We start from the raw sequence: 25,163 nt of genomic DNA on the forward strand, positions 1-25,163 counted from the left end.
AATTTTTTTTTTAAAAAAAAACAATTTGGGAAAAAAAAAAAAATGTTTTATCTTTCAGGCAACCAACATTTCTGACTCTAACTTCTTGACCTAGAATGTAACACCCAGAGTATTGCTATCTGTCAGTATTTTTCAACAGGTGTGCTATTACCCTTTGGGACAGGAAAAACGTTTCTTCGTCTGGAACTGCTCCGCAAATTGCAATGTTTAGCATCCCTTGACCCTGCTTTCTAATAATGCCCATAGCACCTCCTGCCCTACTCATTGTAAGCAAAAAAAAGTGTCCTTGAAATCAAAAGGAAACTTCTAGCAGAAGACAACACCCTGCTGAGAAAGAAATAGTTAAAAAATAAGCTCAAAGTTTCCTTTTATATGGCCATATAACTTGAGAAGCAGGTGGATAATGAAAGAAATAACTAGTCAAAACACAAAACAGAACAAAAATAAATAAGGCACAATTCCTTTTCTTTGCAAAGAGGACAGGAGCTATAGCAGTTTTACTAACAACAGCAATAGATTCACTGAGCAATGTACTAATTTTTCTAGTAACATGAATATTCATCCATGGGTACTGATGGAAAGCCACAGAGGCAGGTTTAAGAGTCAAAATGTAATAAGGATAATATAGGCCATCCACAAGCTGCCCATCCTAATTCCTAAACTTTTGTTAGCCAGAAGGGAGATTTTAAAAGAACTGACACAGACTGTTATTTGGACTGTTTCCTAGTCTCATGACTAGGGGGAAGCTATTCTATTCACTGTAAAATATCCAAAAGTTTCATTCTCAACAGAAAGCAGGTACAATAAATAAGTGACAAACAGTAGATGTGGTATTGTCAAGTTGGCATGGGGAAAGGGGCAAGGTTTCAAGAACAGTTTTTGGAAGAGAGAGCAAGAGTGACAAAAAGAAAGAGGATGAAATTTGCTTGTTTCATCAGCCAAGCAAAGGATGCTACAACATTTAAAACAAGGATAAGTGCTTTTGTGGGATGTCCACTTTTGCTCTCCAAACATGACAAACTCCTCAAGGAAACTGTGAAAAAAAGTCTGACAGAAACAAATGGGGTGAAGCTAAAACCTAGGCTCTCCTCTAGCTTGAACTGTATATTCATTTATCCATTGGTTTTCAAATAGTTGGAATAAAGAAATGTTGATTTTAAAATCAGTTTCTAGGTAATATTTGTGAAAATGTTTTGAAAAGGCATTGCTTAGGATGCTTCACATTAAATATTAGCAAAGTTACAAGTTTGCATTTTGAGGACGTTTTAATTGACGGGTTTAACTTTTGAGGTGATTTGTCAACATTTGAAGGACAACAGCTTTGAAAATGTATCCAAATACCAAAGGATATTTTGCATATGGTGAAAATACCCAGTCCCCACCCCACCATTCCACATAGCAGGTTCATTGAGGCAGGGTACTTGCATATAGGTTTCAAAGACTTTTTAAATCCCTGGCAGCCTGATATGCAAAGCTAAAGTGGATTTTGCTGCAAAATGGAAATTAAGCTAACAAAATACTGCATAGTAAATGCAATTAAACACCAGATTTACCAAAGAGCTAAATCATTTTTAATTAGCAAAGAAATGGATTATGAAAAAGAATACTTTAAGAGAGTTAAAAGTTCTTGAAAATTATTTATAACCTTGAGTGATGTATTAGTTTGATAGGACTGCCAAAACAAAAGACCATAGACTAAATGACTTAAATAATCAAAAATTTATTTTCTCACAGTTCTGGAGGCTGGAAGTCCAAGATGAGAGTTCCAGCAGGGTTAGTTTCCTCTAAGTGCCATAAGGGAAGAATCTGTTCCAGGTCTGTCTCCTTGGCTTGCAAATGCTGGTAATCTTGCTTCCTCTTCCCATGATCTTCCCGTTAGGCACTTGCATGCCTGTTGTTTTTCTGTGTATCCAAATTTCTTCTTACCAGGAAACCAGTCAGATTGAAATAGGCCCCCCACAATGGCCTCATTTTAACTTAATCACATCTTGAAAGGCCCTATTGCTAAATACAGTCACATTCTGAAATACTGGGGGTTCAGACTAAAACACATGAATTGTGGGAGGGGGGCAATTTAGCCCATAACAAATAATTTAAAGATGTTTCCTCAAATCTTGTTTTTATTTTGCCTTATTGCTGCCAAATACAGTACTCTGATATTTGCATGCCAGTTTCTCTAAAGTAGTCTCACAACTGCTCTGTCAATGTACTATGACTATTTGGACTGGAAGATTTCTTGTTGTCAGGAGCTCTTATGTGCACTGTAAGACATTTAGTAGCACTCCTGGCCTCTACCCTCTAGATACTGGTAGCACTGCCCCTGCATCTATGACAACTTAATATATCTCCAGGCATTGCCAAATGTCTGGTGGGATGCAAAATCTCCTGCACTAAAGTAAAGGAAATAAAAAATGGAGCAGCAGTAAGGAGGCTATATGACTTTTCTTCAGATATACACACCTCACCTTTAGCACTAGGCTTCCCAGTGTTTGCATCCTGGCTGTAATGATTGCTAGCTGTATAGTTTGAGGCAAATTTCTGTACCTCTCTGTGACTTATTTTTATTATCTGTAAAATGGTGACAGTAATAGTACTCTCTTCCTAGAGTTTATGCCATAGTTAATAAGTAAAAGAGCTCTTCATATTGCCTAGCATATAACTGAAATCTTTTATAGTAGTGATACTTCTCAGTAGTAGTAGTAGTAGGTAGTAGTAGTAGCAGCAGTAGTAGTAGCAGTAGTAGCAGTAGTAGTAGTAGTAGTAGTAGTAGTAGTAGTAGTAGTAGCAGCAGCAGCAGTAGTTGTTGTTGTTGTTGTTGTAGTGGTACTTTGAGCAGTAGTATAATTCTAAAACTGTTAATATTGTCCCTGATTCTAAAATGTACAACGACTGTGAACTGAGCTAAACTTTATCATGCAAACTCAACAGATAAACTACTTGACAATATTTGGGAATAGAGCTTCTCAATTTAAGATATATGAATGAATGTCAGACTGGGAAATAAACTCCCTGAAAACTGTGTAAAACATTTTAAGCATGTGTGAGCATGTAGATTTTCCTAAAGAAAGGACCATCGTTTTAATTACATTCACCAAGGGACCTATATACCACAAAATGTAAATAAGTGCTGCTTCACCAATATTGATGAATTTGAAAACATAAAATATAAAATTCAATAGTTGGTCTTTTGGGGAAAAAATGTGAGCATGATAAAACATTAGCTAACTTTTTTTTAAGAAAAAAGTAAAATTAAAAATAAACAAAATAAAAAATTAAAATAAGTAAATTAAAACTAGAGGAAATTAAAAATGACTCTTAAGATACTGCTTTGTTAACATACATGCTAATAAAGAAGTAATCATTATAAATAGTGATATTATTATTGGTCACCGCAGGGAGTATAATGCATAAGCACTGGACCCTGGCTCTCCTTGTCTGCATCCTCTTCCAGAGCATAGGCTTTATGGAAGCTAGCTGGCTGATTAGCCTTAGGCTGCTGTCTGGACCTCCTCAACAGGACACTGGACATAACCCTCTCTCTACACCGGAGAACCGTGAGCCCCAGCTCAGGGGCCTAAATAGTTCCTAAGAGGTTGCTCCTGAGGAGCAATTAGTCTGGGCTATGGTGTCCTACTAAATGTCTATATACAATAATCTGTCTGTTTATCACCTATCTACCTATGAATATTTCCTATCTTCTTAAACACAAATAGAGTTGTAAATTAACTATGGCATCATGCTTAGTGAAACATACTAGAAGCATCTCCATTAAAATATTAGAGTCAGGATAGCCAGCAGCAGGTCCTTTATCACCAATCATGATGAAACATCAGTGAACAAAATTAGAGAAAGATACATAAATTATGAAAATTAAAAAGAGATATGTAAATGACCACTTTTTATGAATGAAATGATTATGTGGAAACCCCAAGAAAATCAACTGAAAAATTCTTGCAAATAATAATTCAGTAGTATTTTTTAAATGAATAAGCAGAATGTGTGTGTGTATATTTATATATTATGTGTATATATATTGTATATGTATATTGTGTTCAGCATGTTTATATATATGTATACACACATATTTTTTGTCTTTTCATAATAGTCATTATAACTCATTGTGCTTTCAATTTGCATTTCTCTAATGATTAATGATAAGAATTTTTTCATATACCTGCTGGTCATTTGTATGTCTTTTTTGGAGAATTGTCTATTCAGTTTCTTGGTCCACTTTTATATATACTCACATAACAATCAAAATGTATAAAGAATATGACCCACTTTAAAATACCCAATAGGAAAAACAATTAAAAATTTAATCAAAATAAAATTACATAGTATTCTAGGAAAATACACTTTAAAAATGCTTCAGTGGTGGCAGTGAGCCCGGATCGCACCACTGAACTCCAGCCTGGGCAACAGAGCAAGACTCTGTCTCAAAAAAAAAAGTGCCTCTGTGAACTGAGTAGCATAGAGTAGGAAAATGGGACTTTTCATTTTATACCACTCTGTAATTTTGAATTTTATAATATAAGCATATATTGGTTTTTTATGTATTGTGTGTGTGTGTGTGTGTGTGTGTGTGTGTGTGTGTGTGTGTGTGTGTTTACTGGTACTTCATATTTTACTTATATATGGGTACATGTGAGTATTTCTTTACATAAACATTGTTCAATAATGATGTCAGGGTATTTGAGGGTATCCATCACCTTGAGTATTTATCATTTTGATGTGTTCAAGTCCTCTCTTATACTTTGAATGATACAGCATATTGTTGCTAACTATAGTCACCCTAATCTGCTACAAAGCACTAGAAGTAATTTCTTCTGTATCTCTGTAAGTTTGTACCTATTCACCAACCTCTCTCCATTTCCCCCTCCCATCCTCACACTCTTCCCAGCCTCTGATATATACAATATCGTTCTATTATCTATCACCATGAGATCAAGACTTTTTGCTTCTACATAAGAATGAGAACTTCTGGTACTTGTCTTTCAGTGCCTGACTTATTTGACTTAGCATAATAACCTCCAGTTCTATACATGTTACTGCCAATGAAATAATTTCATTCTTTTTTATGGCTAAATAGTATTCCATTGTGTATACATACCACATTTTCCTTATACATTTACCCATTGATAGATGCTTAGAGTGATTCAGTATGTTGGCTTTTGTGCATAGTGCTACAATAATCATGCAAGTTCAGGTATTCTTTGACATACTGATTTATTTTCCTTTGGATAAGTTCCCAGTAGTGGGATTGCTGGATTGTGTGGTAGTTCTATTTTAGTTTTTTTGATAAATCTCTATTCCGTTTTTTGTAGTAGGTGTACTAATTTACAGTCCCACCAACAGTGTATAAGAGTTCCCTTTTTTCCACACCTTCACAGGCATCTATTTTTTTGTTGTTGTTTTGTTTTTTGTTCATTTGTTTGTTTTTATTAATAGCCACTGTAACTTGGGTAAGATAATATCTCATTGTGGTTTTGATTTGCATTTCTCTTATGATAAATATAAGATTTTAAAAATATACCTTTTGGTCATTTGTATATCTTCTTTTAAGGATTGTTTATTCAGATTACTTGTCCACTTTTTAGTGTGATGATTTGTTTATATATTGTTGCATTCTTTGAGCTTCTTGTATATTCTGGATATTATTAGCTCCTTGTTGAATGAATAGTTTGCAAGTATTTTCTTCCATTCTGTAGTCTGTCTCTTCACTCTGTTGATTGTTTCCTTTGCTGTGCAGAATCTTTTTAACAGAGTCCCATTTGTCTATTTTTGTTTTCGTTATCTGTACTTTTGAGGTCTTAGCATAAAATACTTGCCTTAACCAATGTCTTGAAGTGCTTTCCCTGTATTTGCTTCAAATAGTTCTACAGTTTAGAGTTTTCACATTAAGTCTTCTCAATCAATCTGGAGTTGATTTCTGTACATAGGAGCCCCGTTTCTTTCTTCTGCACGTGGACATAACAATTTTCCCATCATCATTTATTGAAGAGGGTGTCTTTTCTCCACTGTGTGCTCTTAATGTATTTGCCAAAAATCAATTGGCTATAAATATATTGATTTATCTCTGGGTTCTCTGCTTGTTCCATTGCTCTGTGTGATTTTTACCATTAAAATTCTGTTTTGAGTTACTATTGCCTAGTAATGTATTTTGAAGTCAGATAGTGTGATACCTTCAGCTTTGTATTTTTTGCTCAAGATTGATTTGGCTCTTTTGGCTCATTTACGGTTCTATGCATATTTTTGAATTGTATTTGTTTCTATTTCTGTGGAAAATAACATTTGTATTTTGATAAATATCGGAGTGAATCTGTATATAGCTTTGGGCAGTATGATCATTTTAATGAAATTAACTCTTCCAATTCATGAGCGTGGGATGTGTTTTCATTTTTTTTTCCTCTACAATTTCTTAAATCAATGTTTTGTAGCTTTCCCTGTATAGATTATCCATCTTCTTGGTTAAATGTATTCCTAGGTATTTCTTTTTTAGTTATTGTTAATGTGAGTGTCTTCTTGGTTTCTTTTATAACTCTTTCATTAATAGTGTATACAAACACTACTGATTGTTGTATGTTGACTTTGTATCCTTCAACATTTCTGAATTTGCTTATCAGCTATAAGAGTTTTTTGGTGGAGTCTTTTGGTTTTTCTAAATATAAGATTACAGCAGCAGCAGAGGGGCAATTTGACATTCTCTTTTCCAATATGGATGCTTTCTCTTTCTTTCTCTAGCCCGATTTCTCTGGCTAGGACATCAAGTACTATGTTGAATCGAGGTGGTAAAAGTGGTCATTCTCATCTTGTTCCAATTCTTAGAGATAAGGCTTCCAACTTTTCCCCCTTCATTATGATTAACTATAGGTTTGTCATATGTAGCCTTTATTATTTAAAAGTGTGTTCCTTCTATGTATAGATTAAGCTTTTTTTTTTTTTTTCATAAAGGGATATTGAATTTGTCAATTGTTTTTTTCGGCATCTACTGATGTAATCTATTGGTTTTTGTCCTTCATTCTATTGATGTGGTGTATCACATATATTGATTTGCATATGTTAAACCATTTATAAACCATGGTGTAAATACCACTTGTGATGGTGTATCATCTTTTTGATGTGCTGTAATTTGGTTAATTAGTATTTTGTTGACAATTCTTACATCTGTGTTCAGCAGGAGTATTGGTCTATAGTTTTCTTTGTCTTTTGTGTCTTGTTTGGTTTTGATATCAGGGTAATGCTGGCTTCATAGAATGAGTTAGGGATAATTTCTTCCTCTTCAATTTTTTGGAATAGTTTTAGGATTGCTATTAGTTTTTCATTATATAGTTGGTAGAATCTAGCTGTGCCCATCTGGTCCTGTGGGTTTTGTTTTCTTTTGAGACAGGGTCTCACTCTGTCACCGAGATTGGGGTGCAGTGGCGTGATCTCGGCACACCACAACCTCCACCTCCTGGATTCAAGTGACTATCCTGCCTTAGCCTCCCGAGTAGCTGGGATTACAGGCACACACCACTACTGCCCAGTTAGTTTTTATGTTTCTGGTAGAAATGGGTTTTCACCATATTGGCCAGGCTGGTCACTGTGCTTTTCTTTGATATAAGACTTTTTCTTACTGATTCAATGTCATTACTAATTATTGGTCTGTTCAGGTTTTCTATTTCTTCTTAATTTAATGTTGGTAGATTGTATGTTTCCAGGAATTTATTAATTTTTATAGGTTTTCCAGTTTGTGAGCACATATTTGTTCATAATAGTCTCAGATGATCTTTTGTATTTCTGTGGTATCAGTTGTGATATCTCCTTGAAATCAGTTGTGATGTTTCATTTCTAGTTCTGTTTATTTGGGTCTTCTTTGTTTGTGGTTACTTTAGCTAGTGATTTATTACTTTTGTTTATCTATTTGAAGAACCAACTTTCTATTTCATTGATCCTTTTTCTTTTTTCTTTCTTTTTTTTTTTTTAGTCTCTTTTACTTAGTTCTGCTCTGATCATTATTATTTCCTTCTTTTGCTAAGTTTGGCTTTGGTCTGTTATTGCTTTTCTAATTTATTGAGGTCCACCATTAGATTTTTTTTTGACATATTTATAATTTTTGATGTAGAAATTTATTGCCATAAACTTCCTGCTTATTACTGGATTTTTTGTGTATCTCATATGTTTTGGTACATTGTGTTTCTGTATTCATTTATTTCCATACTTTTTTTATTTCCATCTTGATCTTTTTGTTCACCCAGTGGTTGTTCAGGAACATGTTGTTGAATTTCTATGTATTTGTATCATTTCCAAAATGCGTCTTGGTATTAATCTAATTTTATTCCATTGTGGTATGAAAAGATACTTGATATGATTTCATTTAAAGTACATGTTGGATTTGTTTTGTGCTCTAATATCTGGTCTATCCTAGAGACTTGTCCATGTACTAATGAGAGGAATATGTATTCTGTAGTTGTTGAATAAAATGTTCTGTAAATAAATGTTCATTTGGTCAAAATTCCAATTTAAATCTTGTTTTACTTTGTTGATTTTCTCTCTAGATGATCTGTCTTACATTGGCTCTCCTACTATCATTGTATTGCAGTCCCTGCCTCTCTCTTTAGATGTAGTATTATTTGCTTTATACATCTGGGTGCTCTGGTGTTGGATGCATATATATTTAAGATTTTTATGTCCTCTTGCTGGAGTGATCCTTTTATAATTGTATAATGATTTTTTTTGTCTTTTACCACAGTTTTTTTACTTAATGTCTGCTTTATCCAATATATGTATAGCTGTTCTTGTTGGCATTTGATTTTCATTTACCTGGAATATCTTTTTACATTCCTTTACTTTCACTCTATATGCGTCTTTATAGGTAAAGGGTGTTTCTAGTAGGCAGCATATAGTTGGATTATGTTTTTTGTCCCTTTGCCAGTCTGTATCTTTTAAATGGAGAATTTAATCCATTTACATTCATAGTTATTATTAGGTTTTGTTCCTGTCATATTGTTAATTGGTTTTTGGTTCTTTTGTGTTTTCTTTGTTCCTTTCTTTTTATCTTATTGTTTGTCAATGAGGTTTGGTGGTTTACTGTAGTAGTAACGTTTGAGTCCTTTCTCTTCCTCATTTGTGTGTTTGCTTTACCAGTTAGTTTTATACATTCTAGTGTTTTCATAATGGTAAATGTCCTCTTGATTTAAGGCTTTTTACTCCCTTGAGCCTTTCTTGTAGGGTTAGTCTAGTGGAGATGAATTCCCTAAACTTTTTCTTGTCTAAGAAAGGCTATTTCCCCTTTATTTCTGAAGGATAATTTTGCTACATATAGTGTGCTCAGCTGGAAGTTTTTATTTTTCTTTTAGCACTTTAAATATATTATACTATTCTCTCCTGACCTGGAAGGTTTCCCCTGAGAAAACTGCTGTTATTCTAATGGGGATTCTTTTATAGGTCACCAGGTCATTTCTCTTGTGATTTTTAAAAATCTCTGTCTGTCATTCACTTTAAACAGTTTGATTACATTATATGATAAAGAAGACCTTCTGTATTTTATTTGTTTAGGTATCACAGAGCATCTTGTTATGAATGTCTAATGCTCTTGATCTACTTGGGAAGTTTTCATCCATCCTATTTTTGTTAACTAGGTTTTATAATTCTTTCATTTTTTTTTTTTTTTTTTTTGCCTCTTGGGACTCTGATAATTTAAATATTTGATCACTTTATGATGTTTCACATGTCACAAACATTTTGCTCACTCTTTTTTTCTTTTTGTCCAAATGAATTGTTTCAAAAGACCTGTCTTCAAATTCTGAGTTTCTTTCTTCTGCTTTATCTAGTTTATTGTTGAAACTGTATTATGTATTTTGTTTTTCATTCAGTGAGTTCTTTATTTCATTCAGTGAGTATTTCTGTTTGATCCTTTTTTATGATATCTATCTCTTTAGTTAATTTTTCATTCATATCCTGAATTATTTTCTGATTTTTGGTATTGTTGTTAAGAATTATTTTGTATCTCACTAGCTTTTTTAGAATAAATAATTTGAATTCTTTTTTCTAGAATCTTATATATTTATTTTTTATTGTGTGCTGTTGCTGGAGAATTATTGTGCTCCTTTGGAGGTGTCATCATATTTTCTTTCTTTTTAATGTTTGAGGTGTCTTTATGTGTATATCTATACATCTGGTATAATAGTTACTTTTTTCTCACTTTTAAATTCTTTTTTCATAGGGGAGGGCTTTTTACTAAAGATTAATCTATGGTTTTGGTTGGGTAGTTCATGTTTGCTTTGATTCTGGGTATCTGCCATAGTGTAGTCTCTGTATTTGACTATATACAGCATCAGTGGTATCTATGATTTTCTGAGTTGCTTAGCATGCACTTATGGATGGAGGCAATGACAAAGTTTTCCTTGGGACTGGTACTCCAGGTAGGCTGATCCTTGGCCCCAGTGGTGGCAACAATGGGCATGCCTGCCTTGGGCCCTAGAACAGTGTATGCTGGCATCAGTGTTAGCTGGGGAAGGCAGGATGATTCATGGGCCAGCAGATGGCTTATTCAGATTCCAATGATAGCTACAGTGGGCCAGGCTGATGGGAAGGTTCTCAGGCCCCTAGGCAGTTGGTGAGGCATGGGTGATGACAGTGGCAGTGGCAGGATGACCCTCTGGCTCCTAAGCAGTACACATAAACATTGGTCATAACTGTGGTGAATTGAGTGGACCAGTGTCCAGGCCCACAGGTGGGACATGTAGATAGGCACCAGTTGTGATACAGCAGCCAGGTAGGCAGGCCCAGTCTTAAGAGGAGTGTTCAGTCCGCCAAGAGGAGTGTTCAGGGGACCATGGTGATGGACTGGGCAGAGGGATCCTCAGGCCCTGACTGCATGGCCTGGTATAGAGTATACAAAGCCTGGTCAGTTAGGCTTTTACTAGGGTCCTCTGATGGTGTGTGGGGGCACCAGCCATGGGAAAAAAAGGGTGTGGTGACCTTCAAGCCACCAGCAGAATGCTCAGGTGAGGGGCAGCAATGGCTCTGCTGCTGCCTTGCAAAGAAGAGGGGCAGTGCTGACTAGGCAAATAAATCAAAATGTGTACTCTACACATATCTCTGCCCTAGTGGCGCTAAAGCCTCAGCCCCTGTGCTGGAGCCTCAGCCTCAGCCCTAACGCAGCAGCCTGTGCTTCTCTTGCTTCTCAACCGCAGTGTGCTAGTTTCTGGGAGAGTAAACAGTGTGTTGGGGATGGGGCTCTAAAATGACGTCTTGGTGTAGCTGTTCATGTCTAGTGTAGGAACCAGGGTGAGCTCCTTTCCTGAAGCGGTGCCGTTGCACAGTCTCCTGACAGCTCTTGGTGTTAGTTTTAGAGCTTCCAAGGGTTGAGCACCTCTTATGAGTCCATGGTGGAAACATGGACTGCCAAGGGTCTCTCACTTAGCTTTTCCCTGTGTTGAGGACTGTCTTTGAGCTCCCAGCCAATCCTGACTGATCATGCTGTCTTGCTTCCTCCTCCTTCATTGCTTTAGTGTTTCAGGACACTTTTCTGTTGAATTCCAGTGTTCTCTCTTGGATGATCTATTTGAAGTGTGGTTACCTACTCACTGCTTTGATTCTTCTTAGTGGAAGAGGCAAGTACAAACTGCATCTGGTCAGTCATTTTGAAGTCCTACCCATATATTGCCTTTTTAAACTGCATTAACTAAAATGTATTTTAAAAGAATTATTCTTTTTGATTCATGATGCCAGATTCATAAAGTCCTGAATTAAATTTTTCTTCCAGGAGCAATAGGTTTAACTGAGAGTGAGTCAGTTTCATGCAAGTCAATGAGAACCACTTATAATTTAAATGTGGCTAATATTAGCCAAATTATATATAATAAACAATAAATAATATTCATTGTATTTCTCATGCAAACATGCATTTTCTTCCTAGTAAAATATTGTAGAAAAGAAATTAACAAAAATGTATTCAGAAATAGTATTTTATAGGCTAAATTATTCCCTTCTATATAGTTTAAATTATCATCTGCCATATGTCCCACCCAGAAGTTGTTTTATGCTAATTCAGTCGTTATTTAAATCAGGCCCTTATTACTATGCTTTAAACAATTATCAATTTATTTTCAGATTCACTTTAAGTCAAAATGTCTACCAAAAGGTCTCATAGTATAATCATACCAATATACTTTGAAAATGTACCTTCCAAAATATATATTTTTTAATTTCTCTCTCATTGTCTGTCATTCTCTGTTTTGAAAACCACTCAATCCCCTTTTTTGGGGAAAAAGGTCTGCTATTTCTCAGTTCTACCCTACCCTTTGGAAAGAACAGATAGTTCACCTCTTTCAGAGGGAAAAGTATTTTCCCGATGGAAATGTAGGCTGAAAAAGAATAATGTGTGCTGTGTAAATATGAGCATGATAATGCTTTCTGCATATCACCATTAAACTTTTATCAGGACCATAAACCACCTAAGAGTTTTACTGCTTATGCATTCCGTATGCGATATGGTGATGACTACAGTAATACTTTACCATTTGCTTAGTGTTTTATATTTATTATTTTATGCAGTGCCTTAATTTAAACAAACTTTGAGGTGGATATTATTCTTACCATTTTATGAGAAAACAAAGGCTTTGAGCAGCTCTGCCTATGTTTATATGTTACTGTAGTTGGTAATCAATATACATCTACCTATTCTAAGTCATTTCCCTCATTAAGAAAACAAGTTAACTTAAACCCTTCCAAAAAATTTTCTAGACAATACAGCCAAATGGTTAAGAACATGGACTTTGCTGTCAAATAGTCTTGGACTTATAGCATAGCATTGTCATTGATATGACCTTGGAAAGTTATTAAACATTTTCATCCTCAGTTTCCTCATAATAAGCTGGGGGTCAGAATAACACTATGCATAGGTTTATTGTTTATTCATTCATCCCAGAAATATTTTTGAGGGTCACTAATATGTCAAGCAGTATAGGATACTATGGTAAGTAAAATCAGAGGGAATGGCTTCTCTCATGAAGTTCAAAGGCTAGTTGAGGAAGAAGATAATTGTTCGAATGATCACATTACTGTGTAAATTTGAGACCACTACAATTACAATGAAGTAGAGGAATTCTGGTTGCAGATCTTCAAACACACCATCTTATCTCTTGGTCTTCACATTTACTGTTGCATCTGCCAGGAATGGTCTTGCCTTAAATATCTCCAAGAATTACTCTCTCCTCTCCATTCTTATCTCTTTTCAAATGTCACCATTTTATAGAAGCACTTTTTGACTTATTTGTCTAAAATGACTCCCACACTTGTCTCTCATCTCTTATCCAGCTTTATTTTTCATTATAGTACTTGCTCCATCTGACACACTAAATATTTGTTTATTATGTGTCATCTATCTCCCATCGTCAGAAAACAAATTTCAGGAAAGTCAGAACACTGTCTGTTATTTCCTTCCATATCCCTAGTATACAGAAACAGAAGTGCCAGAACAAGGTGAACACAAAGAAGTGTATGTACATAAAATTCTAAATAAATAATTAAACAGGTGAATTTATTTTCCTGTTTAATTGGCAGAGATCTGGGGTTAGTGCAGGCTTTCCTGAGAAAATGATGCTTTATACAGAGGCAGAAGGAAAAAATACAAGTTACAGTGCAAAGCTGTGTTGGATGAGCATTCCAGACAGAAGACAGAATATACCCAGACTTGGAAAACAAGAGCACGTCTATCAAGTAACAGGTCCACAGCAAAGCTAGCATGGAAGTGAAGAGGACAATAGGGGAAAATGAGAGATGAAGGAGCTAGACCTTTCCAGACCTTGAAGGTCATATTTTCATACTGAAACAAGGAGTCTTAAGAGAGGTTTTAGGAAAGAAAGAATTGTGACAGGCAAAAGATGTGGTCAGATTTTTAATTTAAAAGTCTCACTCTCACTAGACTGGAGGGTGAAGTTAGCAAGATAATGACCCTCCAAAAATGTCTACTTCTTAATTCCCAGAACCTGTGCATATTTTGGTTCACATGAATGAAGCCTCAGGCCTATATAAGCCTATATATTATAACCCTATAATATAGGTGGCCTCTCTAAGTTGAAATAGGCAAGGAAAGAGATTCTCTCCTACGTTCTCAGGAATGAATGCATCTCTGCTGAAATCTTAATTTTAGCCTGATGACATCCATTTTACACCTCTGACCTTGAGAACTGTCCCATAATGCATTTGTGTTGTTTTAAGCCAACAGCTTATGATAATTTGTTACTGCAGCAACAGAAAACTAATACAGAGGAAAGCATAAGAGAATTTGTTTAAAGAATGACATGAGCTTACATTCATAACACACTTAGCAAAGTTCCTGGTCCTTTGCATTCATTAAATGCAAACTTTCATTGTTGATATCATTTTTAAGATTGTTGATTTGACTAAGAAATTCATGTTCATTGAATATGAGGGAATATTCCTAATGTACCATTTTCATACTAAAATGACATTCGTACAATATTTTATCTTTACAAATTCTTGCTCAAGAATCTAATGGGGCTTAATTGTCATTAAAGATCTTGACTTTTTCTACCTTTCCCAAGTTGTAGATTCAGATGAGCAGCACAAAACGTTAAGTTACATTCTATTTTGCATTTCCCTTTTTCTGATGCTGGTATGATATGTATGCCACTAGGCCCTACTGGTGACAAGCAGGAGTTTCTGGGGAAAGGAGCAGCCTACTCTGTACTCACACATTATAAAAATCTATAATTATGGTGGTTTTTATACTATCTCATTACAGAGAAGCTCAAAAACAAATGGTGATCACAAAATGTATACCAATGTAGCACAAATCAGTGAACAGAATACCGCTGTAAAGTAGAACAGAAAATGACAGATCCCAAGTACTAGATTATTAAAATATCAAATGAATAGATAAACAACTTTACTTTCTCTTTACTCCAAGGATTATAACCATCAGCTGCCAGGATAATGGCAAATGATCGTTTTCTTAGTGTCTCTGGAGCCCTTGAACTGCACAATCTATTAGGAATGCCATCTACTTGCTATTAATTTTCTCTTTTTTATGACATTAGCGAACATCTGTAATCATTATTTAACAGACGCAGGTGCAAAATGCGATTGAATGAAGAGCCATTGGTAGCTTTTGACAAAGGAAGCTGCCTTAATTACTTAGGAAACCAAGCCTTAATTAGGAAGTTGTAATGAATCAAAAGAAGGAATAAATAATAATTTGAGACATCCTATCTGCTATGTTTTGTATCCCTCTGGAAACAGGAAGAACTAATCCTGTTCTCAGATGCAAAAATGTCCTTTGCATCTAACTCTACTAGATGCTATCCATTTAAAAAAAATCTCAATGATGCCTCAAAGACATCTTTGAAAACCATTCAGTATAGAAGCAATTTTGATGTGATTTCAAAGCTAGAAAGATACATTATTATGGAAACAGGATTTGGGCTGATTTGAATTTCATCTGCTCCCGCTGCTTACTCTGTCCTTGTGAAGTGATAATGCCCCTTTATGGCAATGTTAGACTTTTTCTACTTTTCTGAAAAGTATTGTAGAAATAAAATATGGTGATTCTAGCTAGGAGTAACAAGAACAGATGAAATCCTAAACTACAGAAATTCCATATTCTTAGATGAGAAGAGCTTTCTTTATTCCAGTTGAAATTCTTTCTTTGGCTATCGTGAATGCTATTACAACCAATGTTTACAATGAAATTATGTAAAAATGCATAAATTATTTTATAGATGCCTGATTTGGCAATCAGTGGAGTTTTAAGAGGGTGATAATCAGATCATTCTAAATTGTGATTAAATAACAATATATTATTATTTGATTGTCAAAATTTCATTGAAAAATCTTTACTAAGAGGCAAAGTTAAAATTTTGATTTTTTTTAACAAAATCAAATATTGTTAGGTTTACAAGGCAATATTTGCTCTGTGCCAAAAATAAAGTCATGTATCAATGATTAGTGCCATAACAAGGTGACGGTTAATTTTGCATAAATGGAAAAGTTAGGGAGGCATATGTCTACTGTACCATCAGAAATGGGCTGCATACAAAGAGCTTTGAAAGTTAGGACTTGGATCCAGTTTGGATTTCTGCTAAGGTTTTGCATTATGGGGAGTTGTCCCAAGTAAAATGCTGCAGTTCAGGCCTCCAGTGGACTTCTAAGGGTAATACTGTGGAATCGAAGACTTTGAGTCTTGATATGTTGGAGATTATAATAATAATATAGGTGTTAGGGGATACATATATGTTCCCTGTCTATTTATTCAATTGGGGTGGTATAATTATAGGTTTTATTTCACACACAACTAATCAGTTCCCAAATGTATTAATACACAATCTTGACTCCTCTCTCTTCCCCAAATTACTTGAGATCAATATGTTAGATTGTTTTAATACTACTCTTAATAATTGTATGAATAACTTATTAGGATCCTTATTTCTTACCTTATTTTATCAGCCAGAAAGGTCTGCATAAGAAAACATTTAAATGTTTGTTGAATAATAGTCAAAAGAAGAGAAGATAGGGAAAAGTCTTCATTACAAGAGTCTGGGCAATGATATTTTTGCTATGACTCAAAAGCACAGAAAACAAAAGCAAAAATAAACTAATAAAACTGCATAAAACCAAAAAGTTTCTGCAGAACGAAGAAAATAACAAATGAGACAACTATTAAATGGGGGAAAATATATGTAAATTATACAACTGATAAGGCGATAATATCTAAAATATACAAGGAATGCAAACAACCCAATAGTAAGAAAACAACTTGATTTTTTTCAGGGGCAAAGGACCTGAATTGACTGTCCCAAAAGAGGTAAAGAATAGCCAGCAGACATATAAAAATTCCTCAATAACAGTGCAAGTTACAACTGTAATAATATATCACATTCCTCTTGTTAGAATGGCTATTATCAAGAAAACAAAAGGTAACAAATGTTGGAGAAGACGTGGAGAAATGTAAGCCCTGCACACTGTTGGTGGGACTGTAAATTGCTACAACCATTATGGAAAACATTATGAAGGTTCATCAAAAATTAAAAATAGTACTAACATATGATCCAGAAATCCTACTTCTGGGTATATATACACAGGAAATAAAATTAGCATGTTGAAGAAATATCTGCACCATGTTCATTGCGTCTTTATTCACAATAGCTAATATATGGATCATGGATCAACCTAGGTGTTCATCGACAGTTCAATGGATAGAAAATGTTAATATTTATATTACACATATAAGATTATGCAGTATTTGGCCAGGCCCAGTGGCTCATGCCTGCAATCCCAGTACTTTGGGAGGCCGAGGCGGGCGGATCACGAGGTCAGGAGATCGAGACCATCCTGGCTAACCATCCTGGTTTAGTGAAACCCCGTTTCTACTAAAAATATAAAAAATTAGCCGGGCATGGTGGCAGGCACCTGTAGTCCCAGCTACTCTGAAGGCTGAGGCAGGAGAATGGCATGAACCTGGGAGGCGGAGCTTGCAGTGAACTGAGATGGCGCCACTGCACTCCAGCCTGGGAGACAGAGCGAGACTGCATGTCAAAAAAAAAAAAAAAAAAAGTTTATGCAGTATTTGTATAAAATATATACACCTATATATTTGTATATACATTATATAAATATATAATTGTATATGTTGATTGTATAATATACATACACACACATATATACATACATATCGTATTAGTCTTTTCTCATACTGCTACCCGAGACTGAATAATCTATGAAGAAAAGAGGTTTAATTGACTCACAGTTCCACATGGCTGGGGAGACCTAAGGAAACTTACAATGATGGCAGAAGAGGAGGCAGACCCCTTCTTCACAAGGAAGCAGGAGACTGTGAATAGGAGAAATGCCAGATGCTTATAACACTATCAGATTTCATGAGAACTCACTCAGTATCACAAGAACAGCATGGAGGAAACCACCTCCATGATGCAATCACCTCCCACTAGGTCTCTCCCTCAATTCTTAGGGATTACAATTCAAGATGAGTTTTGGGTGGGGACACAACGTCTAACCATGTTACATATTTATTACACAAATATATAATTGTATATATTGAATGGATATAACTGTATATATTACTTGTATATAGTTGATTTTTATATATGGTGTGAGATAAGGGTTATACACACACACACACACACACATACACAGAATGGAAGAGTATTCAGCCTTCAAAAAGAAGAAAATCCTGTCATTTGCAACCGTGTGTTTGAATCTGAAGGACATTAATATAGTTAATTTAGGAACATATAATATAGTATTGTGTAGCTGAAATTTGCTAAGAAGGTAGATCTCAGGTCTTCTCACCACATACACACACACACACACACAATAATTATGTGTGGTGACAGATATGTCAGTTAGTTTGATTATGGTAATCATTTCACAATGTATATCAAAACATCACATTGTACCCCAAAGTAGATTCAATTATTGTCAATTGCATCTCATTAAAGCTGAAGAAAAAAAAGTCCTGCACTGGGTGGGGTGGGGTGGAGACTATTTTATTCAGCCAGTAAGAATAAAGGTGGAAATTACAATGCAAAGGGAAAAAAGAGTCAAAAGATTAGTAATAGAAGTTTCTGACTGTGATGGTCTTAAGAAAAATGTCTATCAATTCATTGCCTAAGGAAGTATCCATTCCAAATATGTGAAGATAAATATATCTCCATTTTAAAAGACTTTGGTGAGAGTCAAAATTCTGTGTCTCCAAATGATGTCTTTTGGCTCTATTATAGACTATATTGTATATATTGATTGTATATAATTGTATATATTAATTGTATATAGTTGACTTTTGTGCCCTGAACCTTTCCCTTAACCTTTTCAATTTACACTTTGGCTATAAAGTGAATGATCTATATTCTGTATTAGTCAGAATCCTCCAGAGGGACATTAGCAATAGAAGAGAGCTAAGTAAATAGAAAGAGATAGCAATATATGAAAGGAGATTTATTTGGAGAATTGACTCATGTAATTATGGTGGCTGAGAAGTCCAACAAAAGGCTATCTGCAAACTGAGAACCCTGGGAGGGCAATATCATGGTTCACTCCAAGTCTGAAAGCCTCAGAAAAAGAGAAGCTAGGTCTTATGTTTAAGTCCTTAATACATCTTGAGTTAATTTTTGTATAAGGTGTAAGGAGGGGGTACAGGTTCAGTTTTCTGCATATGGCTAGCCAATTTTCCCAACACTATATATTAGATAGGGAATTCTTTCCCCATTGCTTGTTTTGGTCAGGTTTGTCAAAGATCAGATGGTTGTAGATGAGTGGTGTTATTTCTGAGGCCTCTGTTCTGTTCCATTGGTCTATATATCTGTTTTGGTACCAGTACCATGCTGTTTTGGTTACTGTAGCTTTGTAATATAGTTTGAAGTCAGGTAGCTTGATGCCTCCATATTTGTTCTTTTTGCTTAGGATTGTCTTGCCTATACAGGCTGTTTTTTGGTTCAATATGAAATTTAAAGTAGTTTTTTCTAATTCTGTGAAGAAAGTCAATGGTAGCTTGACGGAGATAGCATTAAATCTATAAATTACCTTGGGGAGTATGGCCATTTTCACAGTATTGATTCTTCCTATCCATGAGCCTGGAATGTTGGAATGTTTTTTCCATTTGTTTGTGTCCTCTCTTATTTCCTTGAGCACTGATTTGTAGTTCTCCTTGAAGATGTCCTTCACATCACTTGTAAGTTGGATTCCTAGGTATTTTATTCTCTTTGTAGCAATTGTGAATGGGAGGTTACTCATGATTTGGCTCTCTGTTTTCTTATTGTTGGTGTATAGGAATGCTTGTGATTTTTGCACATTGATTTTGTATCCTGAGACTGCTGAAGTTGCTTATCAGCTTAAGGAGATTTGGGGCTGAGACAATGGGGTTTTCTAAATATACAATCATGTCATCTGCAAACAGAGACAATTTTATTTTCTCTCTTCCTATTCAAATACACTTTATTTTTTTCTCTTGCCTAAATGCCCTGGCCAAAACTTTCAATACTATATTGAATAGGAGTGGTGAGGGAGGGCATCCTTGTGTTGTGCCAGTTTTCTAAGGGAATGCTTCCAGATTTTGCCCATTCAGTATGATACTGGCTGTGGGTTTGTCATAAATAGCTCTTATTATATTGAGATACATTTCATCAATAACTAGTTTGTTGAGAGTTTTTAGCATAAAGCCATGTTGAATTTTATTGAAGGCCTTTTCTGCATCTATTGAGATAAACCATTAAAAACATAGAAGAAAACCTAGGCAATACCATTTAGGACATAGGCATGGGCAAAGACTTTATTACTAAAACACAAAAAGCAATGGCAACCAAAGCTAAAATTGACAAAAGGAATCTAATTAAACTAAAGAGATTCTGCACAGCAAAAGAAACTTTTATCATCAGAGTGAACAGGAAACCTACAGAATGGGAGAAAATATTTGCAATCTATCCATCTGACAGCAGGCTAATATCCAGAATCTACAAAGAACTTGAACAAATTTACAAGAAAAAAAACAACCCCACCAAAAAGTGGGCAAAGGATACAAACAGACACATCTCAAAAGATGACATTTATGTGGCCAACAAACATATTAAACACAGCTCATCATCATTGGTCATTAGAGAAATGCAAATCAAAACCACGGTGAGATACTATCTCACACCAGTTAAAATGACAATCATTAAAAGTCAGGAAACAACAGGTGCTGGAGAGGATGTGGAGGAATAGGAACACTTTTACACTGTTGGTGGGAGTGTAAATTAGTTCAACCATTGTGGAAGACAGTGTGGTGATTCCTCAAGAATCTAGAACCAGAAATGCCATTTGACCCAGCAATGTCATTACTGGGTATATACCCAAAGGATTATAAATCATTCTACTACAAAACACATGCACACATATGTTTATTGCAGCACTGTTCACAATAGCAAAGACTTGGAACCAACCCAAATGCCCATTAATGATAGACTGAATTAAGAAAATGTGGCTCATGTACACCATGGAATACTATGCAGACATAAAAAAAGGATGAGTTCTTGTCCTTTGCAGGGACATGGATGAAGCCATCCTTCTCAGCAAACTAACACAGGAACAGAAAACCAAACACAGCATGTTCTCACTTATAAGTGGGAGTTGAACGATGAGAACACATGGACACAGGGAGGGGAACATCACACTCTGGGGCCTGTTGTGGGGTGGGGCTAAGGAGAGGTATAGCATTAGGAGAAATACCTAATGTAAATGACTGGTGGATGGGTGCAGAAAACCACCATGGCAAGTGTATACCTATGTCACAAACCTGCACGTTCTGCACACATATCCCAGAACTTAAAGTACAACTTAAAAAAAAAAGAAAAGAAAAAGAGAAGCTAATTATGTAATTCTCAGGTACAAGGCCAAATGCCTGAGAATGTGGGAGGTCACTGATTTAAGTCCTGTATTCCCTAGATCAGAGACTCTGGAATTCTGATGTACAAGGGAAAGAGGAGGAGAGTGTCCCAGCTGCAGAAGACAGAGAGAGAGAATCTTTTTCTCTCCTTTTTTTTTTTTTTTTTTTTTTTNTACAAACAGACACATCTCAAAAGATGACATTTATGTGGCCAACAAACATATTAAACACAGCTCATCATCATTGGTCATTAGAGAAATGCAAATCAAAACCACGGTGAGATACTATCTCACACCAGTTAAAATGACAATCATTAAAAAGTCAGGAAACAACAGGTGCTGGAGAGGATGTGGAGGAATAGGAACACTTTTACACTGTTGGTGGGAGTGTAAATTAGTTCAACCATTGTGGAAGACAGTGTGGTGATTCCTCAAGAATCTAGAACCAGAAATGCCATTTGACCCAGCAATGTCATTACTGGGTATATACCCAAAGGATTATAAATCATTCTACTACAAAAACACATGCACACATATGTTTATTGCAGCACTGTTCACAATAGCAAAGACTTGGAACCAACCCAAATGCCCATTAATGATAGACTGAATTAAGAAAATGTGGCTCATATACACCATGGAATACTATGCAGACATAAAAAAAGGATGAGTTCTTGTCCTTTGCAGGGACATGGATGAAGCCATCCTTCTCAGCAAACTAACACAGGAACAGAAAACCAAACACCGCATGTTCTCACTTATAAGTGGGAGTTGAACGATGAGAACACATGGACACAGGGAGGGGAACATCACACTCTGGGGCCTGTTGTGGGGTGGGGCTAAGGAGAGGTATAGCATTAGGAGAAATACCTAATGTAAATGACTGGTGGATGGGTGCAGAAAACCACCATGGCAAGTGTATACCTATGTCACAAACCTGCACGTTCTGCACACATATCCCAGAACTTAAAGTACAACTTAAAAAAAAAAGAAAAGAAAAGAGAAGCTAATTATGTAATTCTCAGGTACAAGGCCAAATGCCTGAGAATGTGGGAGGTCACTGATTTAAGTCCTGTATTCCCTAGATCAGAGACTCTGGAATTCTGATGTACAAGGGAAAGAGGAGGAGAGTGTCCCAGCTGCAGAAGACAGAGAGAGAGAATCTTTTCTCTCCTTTTTTTTTTTTTTTTTTTTTTTAATGGGCCGCTAGCTGATTGGATGGTTCTTGTGCACATTGCAGGTGGATCTTCCCCACTCTGTCCACTGACTCACCTGTCAATCTCTTCTGGAAACACCCTCACAGACACACCCAAATATAATGCTCTGCTACTTCTTTAGGTATTCCTTAATTCTGTTATGTTGACACCTAAAATTAACCATCACACTCCCTGTTCAGGATTACCCTTGGACATCAAACTGGCTTTGAGATTTTTTTTTTAGATTGTAAAGAAACATATGTTTCTTTATCCAAAGAACATTTTGTCTCCCAGTTATTCATAATTGGCTATGTGGTGTGGTTCTCTCATGCAGTGACTTATGATAGATCAACTCGTGCTTAATTTCTTCTTTTAATTGAAATGGCATTGGCGGAGGGATCAGTTTTTAACCTCTAGTTTCTGTTCAATGTTTTCCGCAGGCGAATTTGCCAACCTGTGTAGCTCGTGGTTAAGTATATCATTCTTCCTTGCTAGGTGAACGTGTATTCTTGTCGATTGTCTTTGGATCAGGTTTGGTTAGGCAGGGTGAGCAGGAGGGAAGAGAGAAGGAAAAATATCCATAAACAAGTTGAGCGGTTTCTGAAATATATATTTAGGAATAAAGTTCAGTGTCTTTTAGAATTCTATACAATATTGTCACTGTCAAACTCATAGATTGTTTTGGCTTACAGGGGTTTAATAATTGTAGACCCCCCAACCCTTCAGACTCTAAGATAAATTCTGATGTGTCTTTTATTGTACTCATTTCCCTATATTTTTCTAAAATGCATTGATTTTAGGATATTTTAACCAATTATCTGATTTCCTTTACATTGTAGTTCATTTTAAAACATTTAGTTTTTTGACAATTGTAATGTCAGTTGCAAGTTGAAAGTCATAATTGCTGTTCTAATAATATTTTTAGGAATATCATTATAAGGGAAAGCATGGGCCTCTTTTTACTACCTAAAGTGATAATAGTACCTGTTTCCCAGGTAACAGTATGTCTCCAAACCCACCTATTCTGACTTACTTTTCTCAAAATTTAAGGATCCTGTCGTTCCTTGTAAACCCCCAAAAGACTGGGTTTTACCACTTATTGAATGACTTTGTATGTATTTTGGGGTCTTAGGGTCACAACGAATGAGTAATAGACATTTGAAGCGGCCAGGTAGTAACTTTTCTGTAACTAAGTCCCTATTAGATCTATTTTAAAAGGTTGCTACTACATTAGCGGACAAGACCAATGCCTAACGTTGGAACTGAGATTCATAAAGTCTGGCATAAAGGACTGGGCTTCATACTTTCTATCTGAGATAAAAGAGTCTAATCTTTAACTGTTAGCCTCATGAATGAGAAGAGATAGTACATGATTCAGGAAACTCATAATAAATCATCTAAACCCAATTATCTCTTTGGGTTGAAGTTCAGGCTAAGTGGGTTCAATCTGGATCCCAAATCAATTTTTAACATAAAAAATTGACAGATTTAACAAATATGTTTTTATAGTTCTACAGATACTATAAAGGTATATGGCAAATACTCCTTAATAAAATAATCTATATTCACAACTGGTTTTGGAGGCAGGCAGACATACATTCCAACCTTTGTGAGGGTAGTTACTAAGTGTGGATGCTTAGATCAGGTAGTTATGTTAGAGTCCTTGTCTTTAAAATAGAAACCAAAGTATTTAGCATACAGTAAAGAGAGTTAAATAGGTTAAGAATGTCTCAACCTAATAAACGATCAACAAATGGTTAAAATATTCCACAAATAAAGATAGTAGAGCTGGACAAAGTAGTAAGTACTTTGCATACCTCATTTAGCATTCATAACAACCCTGGCAGTTGGGGTTTTTAATGTGCACTTTATACTTTCATATTGTTAACTTTAAAGAGATTAAATAACTAGTTTTTGAAGCTCCAAAGTCACCGTAGTGAAAGTGATAATAAAGATGAAGGTAATGATTGTGATAGTGATGGACGTGATGTGGACTGAGGCTATGCATAGAATAGATATCAGACTATTTCCTTCATTACGTGTGATCTCTTTCTTCTAGCATGCTTTTAGGGATGTGCAATCTCCCGTAGAGTCTTGGCTCAGCATGTAAAAGGAGTAAACTCAATAACAATTGCTTGAATTTACACTTAGTGTCACTTTAACTTCTGGAAGAAAGATACTGAATTAGAAATGCAAATACCAGAAAATGAACTAGAGAGACCATCATTCAGAAAGAAAATTACGGCTTAACCATTGAGATTTTTGGCAGAGGCTTGCATTTTGGACGCCAATATTTACTTTTTTGGGAGAGCTTTCATCCAATTATTGTACCTCCTTGAGTAAGCTACAATTTGAGTTAGCTGGAAGATTCTTTCTTTTCTGTTGGCAACGTGAGGGCCATACTTTTTTTTCTGATAATGGTTGCACAAACTGTTCAATATTTTTGACCTTAGGTGACCTTTACCCAGAGTTTAACTATAAGAACTTTACAAAATAATTAACAGAAGAAACGCAATTGTAGAAACTTCTGTTGAAAATAAGCATTTAAACTCTTTTTTTTTTTTTTTTTTTTTTTTTTTTTTTTTTTTT

This window comes from Rhinopithecus bieti, unplaced genomic scaffold, assembly GCF_001698545.2.
Source record: "Rhinopithecus bieti isolate Rb0 unplaced genomic scaffold, ASM169854v2 scaffold_388, whole genome shotgun sequence".
Classification (NCBI taxonomy): Eukaryota; Metazoa; Chordata; class Mammalia; order Primates; family Cercopithecidae; genus Rhinopithecus; species Rhinopithecus bieti.